Raw genomic sequence first — 9,783 nt, 5'->3', positions numbered from 1 at the left:
TGGTGCTCCTGGGATGCTCAGGGTGGTGGCACCTCCAGGGGTCACCCGGGGGTGCTGGGCAGGAGAAATGTGACAAAATCCAGGTGTCCCCACCAGGGGCTGCAGCATCAGCCCAGGCTGTGGCTCCTGGGGCATTCATCCCCACTGAACCCCTTGAAACAGCTGATCCCAGCTCCCAGGGCCTTCAACGCCTTCCCTCAGGTGAAACCCATCCTAAACCCACCCCGTGCCCATGCAAGACCCTATAAATATTTTTTATCCCCTATTTTTTTTTATCACACCTTGCAGATAATCCAAATTCACCCCCATGGCCCCAGAACTACCACGGCCTTCCCCAGCAGCTGCCCTTGGCCTTTGACATGTCCCTCCTGCAGTCATTTTGGGATAAAATAGCCTGGATGGATGGAAATGCTCCAGATTTGGGTGGCAGGGACAAAAACTTGCCCTGGGATTTTGCAGCTGCCCTTTCACCTCACCCATGCGCCACAAGGGATGCACCCCAAACTGATTTTGTTGTCTGGGACAAAGCCCATTTGTCCATCCCTCTGTCCATCCCTCTGTCCCTCACATCTCAATTTAGCCAAGGCTGAGCCAGGGCCTTTTGCTGCCTGGACCATGCAGATGAAGGTAAAGTTGTTAATGTGCTAAATGAAATTCATTAATCAAGGGGAAGAGAAGATGCTGAAGGGAAGGGCTCTCATCCATCCACTCCCTGCCACCTCTAATGGGGCTTTTGTTTGCCTGCGTCTTCATCTCACAGATGCAGAAATTCCAGCGCTGAGTTGGAAATTCCAGCAGGAGGAAACTCAAAAATCCTTCTCCCCACCTCCCTTTGCATCCTCCAGGCTGGGGAGGTTGCTAAGTGACAGCGTTCCTGCTCTCACTAACTCACGGTGAGAACCTGAGTGCTTAAAAGCCAAAAAAAAAAAAAAAAAGAAAAAAGAAAAAAAGGTGATTTAAGGACCTGATAACGCCTGGGTTTGGGGGGGGGGCTCTTTGTTCTGGGAGGAATGGAGGGAATTCCAGGCAGGAATTTGGAGGGGATGGCTGGAATCCCACCTTGCCTGCAGAGCTGGATGGGCATCCCTGGTGTGTGTGTGGGGGGGGTTCAGCCCGGTTTGAGCCTGAGGGATGCCGTGCCTCAGTTTCCCCACCTGTGTGAGGAAGCTCAGGTCTGTAGGGACAGCCAGGTGCCGCATCTGGATGCCCGTGGATCCTGTCTCAGGTGCGATGCTGAAGAGCTGATCCAAATTTTGTCACTGGCTGTGACAAAGGAGCCAGTGAATTTCACCTTCCTTTGCAACCTCACCTCTCTTTATCTGGGCAAATTCCCGAATGGATTGGGTGGATCCCGAGCCCCTGGAGCCCACGAGCAGCAGAGCTGGGTGCAACCAGCCCAGCCCTTCCCCTCTCCCTCCTGCCAGGCAGTTCCATTTGTGTTTTTTGATCCCGCTGTTGTTGGGATTGCTGCTCTGCGATCCCATTTAAAATCATTGATTTAGCGCCGAGGCCTCAATAAGCAATTTGGAGCAATTGGAGCTGTTATCTGGCTGTAAATCACGTGCTGCTGGCAGTGAGAGGGGGAAAAGGGGGAAAGGAGAGGGAAAAGAAGGAGGAGGAACAGCTGGAGCTCCCCACAGCCAGCCTGGGTCCATCCACACCTCTGGAAGGCTGGAGGGTGTTTGGGTGCTGTGGTCCAGGAGCAGGGAGATGCTCCTGGCTCCTTTCATTGGGATTTACCCTGGATTTGCCAGCACAAAGGGCCCGCAGGACAGGGAAGATCCAAGGAGGGCCCTGAGGGTCAGAATTTGGGAATAAAGTGGATTTTCCCACCGCTGATTGGACACGAGGACAATGGCAGCCACGGGCGCTTGTGGGAAGTGTGACACAAACCCAGCAGCAGTTCTGGCTTCAAAATTTCCCCTCTCTCTGCTCAGGTTTGCCACCTTCCCTCCAGGTTGTGTCTTCTGCTGAATCCTTGGAAAAACCTTTTTTGGGAAGGGGGGGGAGAAAGGAAAATGAAATCCCAACCTGGTTACAGGGAAATCTCTGCCTCAGTGAGCTCGGAAACAAAACCTCCCCCAGCTCCATCAGGCAAAAAAAACCCCAACAATTTCCAGGATTGAGGGGAAGGATAAAACATCCCAGCACTGTCATTTTTATAATAAATTTCTGGTACCTTCAGAGGCCACCTGGAAAAGAGTTCAGGTCTTTAGAGTGCCTCAAAAAGCACAATTAAGGGTGGTTTTGGGGCCTTCTGTGTCTTTTAAATTAGAACGAAATCACAGAGCCCTGGGAGGCTGTCCCAGAGAGATTTTGCCTCCTTGCTGGTGGGTGGAGAATTCTCTCCTGGCCATAATTTCCAAGACAAACCCAAAATCCAAAATCTGCTCGTGCAGAGAGTGAGAGGATCTGGTAAATGTGAGCACTGCAGCGACTGAAAACCAGCTGTGAGCATTCTCAGAGTGGAGAGGAAATAAATCAGCAATAAAGCAGCTACCTGAGAGCTTTAAAAGCGCCCTAATGAAGTGATCCAGCTGCTCTTCAGAGGGTTTGGGAGCTGCTCTTTGGGATGTGCAGAGGGTGCCTGTGCCCTGCTTGTACTCAGTGTGCAAAGTGATGCTCTTTGGTGGCAGGGAAACGCCTCAGAAATGATGGGGTTTGGTGAAATGACACCAGATTTGTTATTGCTGCTGCCAGAAATCCCTGGTTGGTGTTTCTCCCACCTCCAGTGCTTTCTGCTGGGGTGGAGATCACCCCCAGGGCTTTGTTTCACTGTTCTGGTGCTCACCAGGGCGCCCAGTGTGGTGGTTTGGCATGGGAGGCATTCATGGAAGTGAAGCAAATTCTCTGTGTAATTGACAAGTTGTTGAACCACACCGAAAAGCTGTGCAAGCCTCTGTGAAAAACACATGTTAAACACAAAAAAAAAATCCTGGGAAATCTCAAAATCGCTGCACCTGGTGTGTGTGTGTGTGTGGGTATCACACACGGCACCTGGGGTGACCCCAGCCCCTGGAGCCGGCAAAAAAATCACCCAAGAAAACACCTCAGAAATAAAAAAAACAACCAAAAAGCAAAAAGCAAAAACCAAAAAGAAAAAAATAAAACAAAATTTAAAAAAAAACCAAAACCAAAAAAAAACCAAAAAAACAACCCAAAAAAAACCAAAACAAAAAAAAAACAGAATTAAAAAAAACAAAACAACAAACAAAAACCCAAAAACAGAAAAAAAACCACAAAAAAACCCAAAACCAAAAACAAACAAACAAACAAACAAACAATTAAAAAAAACCCACCAAAAACACCAAAAAAAAAAAAAAAAAACCACAAAAAACCACCAAAAACCCCAAAACCAAAAACCCCTTCCCAGTTGTAAAGGTCCCCAAATTCCCAGTTTTTCTGTGGGGAAGAGAAGGTTTTTATGTGATGAGTTGGAGCAGGAGCTCTCCCACCACAGAGCAGAACCCTGAGCTGCCTCCCTCTGAGACCAAATCCTTACAAGTGCCCCCCAGAGGGACAATTCCTGTTCTGGAGGGCTCATCCCGGTGCTGGGTGTGCTGGATTCCAATTCTGTGCACCCACAGCCTCTTTCCAGAGGCATTTTGGCATCTCCAGCTCCTGGCAGAGCAGAGCCAAGGCCATTCCTGCCAGAGACCTCCCCAAAGTCAATATCTCCTTCCCAGCCATGCCAACAACAGATTTATTTGGGCTTTTTCTTTTTCCTGGTTCTGGAGCAGTTGAGGAAAAAAAAAAAAACAAAAACCAGAAATCACTTCCCAGAGACATCATCTGTGCTCTGTCTCAGTCCCAGTCAAAATCAAAAGGGCTTGGGTTGATTTCCAGCTTTTTAAGGTAAAAAATAAATAAATGCAATCAAAGGATGTGTCAGGGGGGAAGAAACTCCAGATCAAAAGATTGAGGCGGCTCCTTGCAAGCCAAGGAAACATGTCAAGAGGAAATATTTTTATTTCTGAATGTGGGGTTTTTTTCCTGTCTTTTTCTTCTGGGAGTTTTCAGCCATCAGGGATAAATCCAAGGGGTTTGGAGCAACCTGGGACAGTGGGAGGGGTTGTAAGTGTGCAGGAAGGGTGGAAGGAGATGATTTTTAAGGTCTCTTCAAACTTTCCATGGTCCCTGTGGGGATTTGGGGTGGGGAGAGGGAGCTTGGGGGGATGCAGGGATTCCCCATGGATCTGCCTCTGGATCTCCTGCTTCCAGAGGGGCTGGGGTGGATCCAGAGGGGCTGGGGTGGATCCAGAGGGGCTGGGGTGGATCCAGAGGGGTTGGGATGGATTCAGAGGGGTTGGGATGGATCCTGAGGGGTTGGGATGGATCCAGAGAGACTGGGATGGATCCAGAGGGGCTGGGGTGGATCCAGAGGGGCTGGGGTGGATCCAGAGGGGTTGGGATGGATCCAGAGGGGCTGAGATGGATTCAGAGGGGGTTTGGGATGGATCCAGAGGGGTTGGGATGGATTCAGAGGGGCTGGGGTGGATCCAGAGAGACTGGGATGGATCCTGAGGGGCTGGGGTGGATCCAAAGGGGCTGGGATGAATCCAGAGGGGTTGGGATGGATCCTGAGAGACTTGGAGGGATCCAGAGGGGCTGGGGTGGATCCAGAAGGGTCAGGATCGCCAGCATGGGGGGTGAATGGGTGGGCACAGCCCTAGAGACCAAAGGGGGGACTCAGAAATGCTCATGGACCTCTCCCAGTGCTTCTCCCAGCTCTTGTCCCCTCCCTGCAGCTCCATGAACCCCTGGTTTGGTTACACCAGCCCCAAAACAGCATTTCCCCACCTGCACTGTGGATGCAGCTCGGAGAATCCTCCCCTTCCTCTGGGCAATCCCGTCTGGGCAACAATTTCCCCTCATTTTTTCAGCGGTAAAACCAGAGCTGTGGTACCCCCGTGTCCCCCCCAAGCCCAGACCAGGACAGGGTTTGTAAATCTGCTCAGTGGGGTCCTGCCAGATGAAATGTGAGGACAGAAAGGGATGAGCTCCCAGGAAGCAGCAGGAGCATTTCCATGGCATTGATCAGGGCAGAGCTGCTGCTGGCTCAGCAGTTTGAGCCCCTGGATTTCATCAGTGAAGTGCTCAGCCCTCAGCTAATTGGATTTGCATCGTTAGGGTGATCTATGCCTCCTCCTCCAAGTATTCTGGGCACGGGCCTGGCTGGGATTTGAGCAGGGACAGGGAGCCAAAAAGGCCTGAACCTGCAAGGTCAGGCAGGCAAAGGCATCCTGGAGAGCTGGGACATCAAATATTGGGACACCAAACCTTGGGACATCAAACCTTGGGACATCACTCCTTGGTAAAGGCAGGGGCAGAGCTGGAGCTGAAGTCTGGGCTGAGGGAGGATTTTATTTTTATTTTTATTTTTAACTGGCACCTTGCGAAGGACAGAATCAGACCCTGCAAATCCAGGGTCAGAGAGGGTGTGAGAACCAGCTGGGGTTAATTACTGAGCAGGGAATTCCTGTAGCATTAATTAGGCTGCATCCCAAAGTGCAGCCCTGAGCCTGCCACGGACCAGTGGCCAGGTAAACTGAGGCACGGTGGGTGAAGCTTTGTCTCTGGACCACCCAGAGGGGCTTTGAGGGGTTCTGCACCTTGTCCCTGTCATGCTGGACCATGACAAAATATTTTTCCCTCCCCAGTTTGGTTTTTCCAGATGTATCTCAGTTTAAGCCACTTTTCCCTCAATCTGGTCTCTCCCCATCCTGTGGAGCAGCTCTTTGGATTTCCAGTGAAGACACAGAGCCACAACCAAAACCAGCTGTAAACTCACCAATTTGCAGGGAATTAAAATCCATGACTTTTTTTTTTTTTCCTGGCCAATGGGATTTGCTTTACCCAGGCTGGCAAAAAAAAAAAAAAAAACAAAAAAAACAAAAAAAAAACCCAAAAAACTCAATTTTGGCTCCAAGAAGGAGCTCAGCTGTGCCTCAAAAATCAGATATGTGGGAGATGTTTGCTCTCATGGGAAGAAGGAAAGGCTCCAGCCCTGCCCAGCCCTCACAACCTGGTTTTCAATCATGTCCAAGGGGAGCCAGGATAATTGGGAGCTGTGTCACAGCAGGTCAGACAAGCTGCTCTTCCCTGACCTTTAAATCCAGGAACTCACAAAATTGGGGCTTTTCTGCAGCCAGGCAGCCGGGACAGCATCTGCTGCCTGCCCTGCCTGGCTGTGGGTCCAGGAACTGGGATTTATCCATGGATTTATCCCAACCATTCCTCCGGGTCTGTGGGAACCCAGGAAATTCCTCTGGCTGCCCTGGAGGACTCGAGACCCTGCCAGGGGGCTCAGAGCCCAAGCCCCCTGTGCCTTTGATTTAGCCCTTGGAAAAAACAATTACCAACCTTTACATGAAGGATTACAAGCCACGAAGGTTTAAGTAGAATGATGGTGAATTTATCACGGGGTGAAAAAGTAGATTTTTGGGGTTTTTAGAATGGGGGTTCAGGAGGCAAGATGGAGGAATCTGGGCATGTCCTGTCCTTCTTCTTCTTCTTCTTCTTGGCCTCCATCTCCTGCTGTGATGGTGGCACTTTTGGATTGGTTTAGAAGCTCACGGTCTAACATAGGTGATAGGTGTTGGGAAGGAATTGTAAACATTGTATAGGTAGTTTTTAGTATAAAAAGATAACCCTGCCCTGGGGCAGGCAGAGTGCCTGGAACTGTCCTGCTGGACAGACCTCAGCAGGGAAGGAGAAAAATTTTTACAGACAAGAAACAATAAACAACCTTGAGACTGAGAAATGAAGAGCCCTGACTCCTTCTTCAAGCACCAGGCTGGGAAAAGAGACTTTCCAGCTTTTCTCAGGGTCACTCTGACCAGCCAGAGATCCCAACATGGGTCCACCCCAGAGCAGAGCTGGGATGGGGGCACAGGGAATCCTGGCATGGGACCCCCAAGAACAGCTGGATTTATCCATGGATTTGTCCCAGCCATCCCTCCAGAGCAGAGCCGAGAGGGGGGACAGGGAATCCCAGCATGGGAACCCCAGGAACAGCTGGATTTATCCATGGATTTGTCCCAGCCATCCCTCCATAGCTGAGTGGGGAGGGGGGACAGGGAATCCTGGCATGGGAACCCCAGGGACAGGTGGGTTTATCCATGGATTTATCCCAAACATCCCTCCAGAGCAGAGTGGGAAGGGGAAACAGGGAATCCCGGCATGGGAACCCCAGGAACGGCTGGATTTATCCATGGATTTATCCCAGCCATCCCTCCAGAGCAGAGCTGGGATGGGGGCACAGGGAATCCTGGCATGGGACCCCCAAGAACAGCTGGATTTATCCATGGATTTATCCCAACCATCCCTCCATAGCAGAACTGGGATGGGGGGACAGGGAATCCCGGCCTGGGACCCCCAGGGACAGCTGGATTTATCCATGGATTTATCCCAGCCATCCCTCCAGAGCAGAGCTGGGATGGGGGCACAGGGAATCCCGGCCTGGGGCCCCCGGGGAGAGGCGGGACACCCCCGGCAGTGCCGGGATGATCCCAGCAGGGGCAGGAGAGAACTGCGGGAAGGATTCCCGGCCGCGCTGAGTCGGGGGAATGGGGATGAGTCTGCTCCTTGACGGGAATCCGCAGGAGCTCATTGAAAATGCAGCCGTGGTTAAAGGATCTGCCTCTCCCAGAGCCGTCCTGGGGATGCCTCGGGTTTTGGCTTTTCTGTTTTTCACGTTCTGTGCTGCTTTAGTGTGTATTTCTGAGCTTCGTATCAGGGGATGCTGAGCTCTGTGTACAGAGCTCCCACCAAGCCATGAAAAAAAAATTCATTTCAGAGGGGCTCCAGTCCTGCTGTCCTTGGAAAGTGCTGGGGGAGACAAAAAGGGAAGAATTTGAGGAGGCTCCATGGTGCCCCTGGGGGCATTTGGGAGCCTGCAGCAAAGATATTTAGGATATTTAGAAGGATCCTCGGCTAGGAGGAAGGGGACAACTTCCAGGTGCAGAGGAGGAGCCCCAAAATTCGGTGTCTGATGGGTTTTCCTTCTCCTGTCCCCTGGAGAAGCCGGTGCTGAGCTGCAGCTGGTGCAGAGACAGGAGCATCCCTCCATCCCTCCTCTCTCCCTAGGGAGGGATCTTCGCTGAGCCAGGCACAAAAAAAAAGAAAAAAAAAAAAAAAAAAAAAAAAAGAAAAACCACAGCCTCGAGCCCCCAGAAATAACAGCGCAATTAGCAAAGTAATTAAATCGCAAATCCTGCCCCGGTAATGTCAACAGCGGGGAGGGGGGGACAGAGCCGGGTCCTGCCTTGATTAAACCTGCCCTGGACAGTCAGGGATGGCTTTTCTGATGCTGGGAAATGAATCTGCCTCGAATATCCCTCCATCCCCTGGGGTGTGGGGCAGCTCGGGAGGCAGCACCTCCTGCCCCACCAATTTTGGGGTCCCCATTCCTGGACAAATCTGGGGCTGAGAGTGGCTGGAGGCATCCCAAGAGGGGGAATTGAGGGGAAAAAGGCTCTGAGTGAGGCTGGAGGGTGAGGAAATGGTGGAGGGAAAGGGAAGGGGCTGAGCTGAGCACAGGATAATCCCCATTTTTCACTCTGCTCTGATGCCTCCTCTCTCAGAGCCTGGAGACATCGATGCTCTGTGAGGTTTGTGGGGTTTTGTGAGAGTTTAAAGGATTTGTAAGGCACGGCTGGGGGCACGAGCACCCCGTGGGGAGCAGGGGGACACCAGGGTGCAGGTGCCCAGCTCTGCCTGCTCCTCACAGGTGGCTCCTGCAGCCTCACAAGGCCAAATTAAAATGCAAATATGTCCCTGCCTGCTGGGAACAGATAGCGAACCACTGAGCAGGGAAAAGGCAGCAGGAATAAACACAGGGAGCACGGAGAGAGCTGCTGTTTCATGATTTTACACGGGGTTTTTTTCTTTCTGTGGCACTTGGCTGTTTGGTTTGGGATTGTTTAATGGGGGCAGTCAAGGGGGAAGGTGCTGGGTTTGGGGTTTGTCCCTGTGGGTGCCACCAGTGCTCAGCTGCAGCCTCCATCTCCCCATCTCCAACAGCACTCTGGGGTCTTTTTTAAAATTGTTATGTCCCAACTGGATCATTCCTATGGAAAAAAAAAAATAAATTGGCAGTGGTAGGAGTGAAGAGGACCAGAGACCACCAGAGCCTTCAGAGAACTCCCATTTTCCTGGGGTTTGTGCCTGGGTGTTTCGCATTTGCTGATGGACTCCCAGGGCATCAGGACCTTGGAAAAATTGGTGGGAAGCTGCTTTGCTGGTATTCTGAATTCCCAGAGGGACTGGGATGGTGGGTGAGACTCAGGGGAGTGTATTTAGGGGTGTCTGTAAGTGCACCCCTGCCCCTGAGCAAAGCCTTTCTATATTATACAGCATTTATATACATATATATAAATATATATACACAGTAGAGATTCATATATATGTATGAAGTCTAAATACATCCATATGTATGAATTATAAATATCTGCATCCAAAGGCACCAATAAATAGATGGAGCCACACAGAAGGGTTTGCTCTCTTCACCCTGGGCAGGAGAGGCAGCAGGAACAAACACAAAACCCTGAGCAGGGCTTTTCCCTGGTCCCTCACGCAGGAATGATTGAAACCAGGGATGCTGGGAATGGCCTGGAGGAGATGCCAGGGGATGCAGGGATGCTGCAGGACACAAACTGGGGGCACAGAGCCCTGAGAGCCTCCTACAAACACCGTGGGGCTGTGGGTGCTGAATTCCCAGTGCTGAGCTGGAGCCATCAGCTGGGATGGGAAGTGATGGGCTGGAAAACCTCTGCTGGTGCT

This window comes from Agelaius tricolor, unplaced genomic scaffold, assembly GCF_023055355.1.
Source record: "Agelaius tricolor isolate 1412-34295 unplaced genomic scaffold, bAgeTri1.0.p SCAF_25, whole genome shotgun sequence".
NCBI lineage: Eukaryota > Metazoa > Chordata > Aves > Passeriformes > Icteridae > Agelaius > Agelaius tricolor.
Note: the sequence above shows the minus strand (reverse complement) of the source record.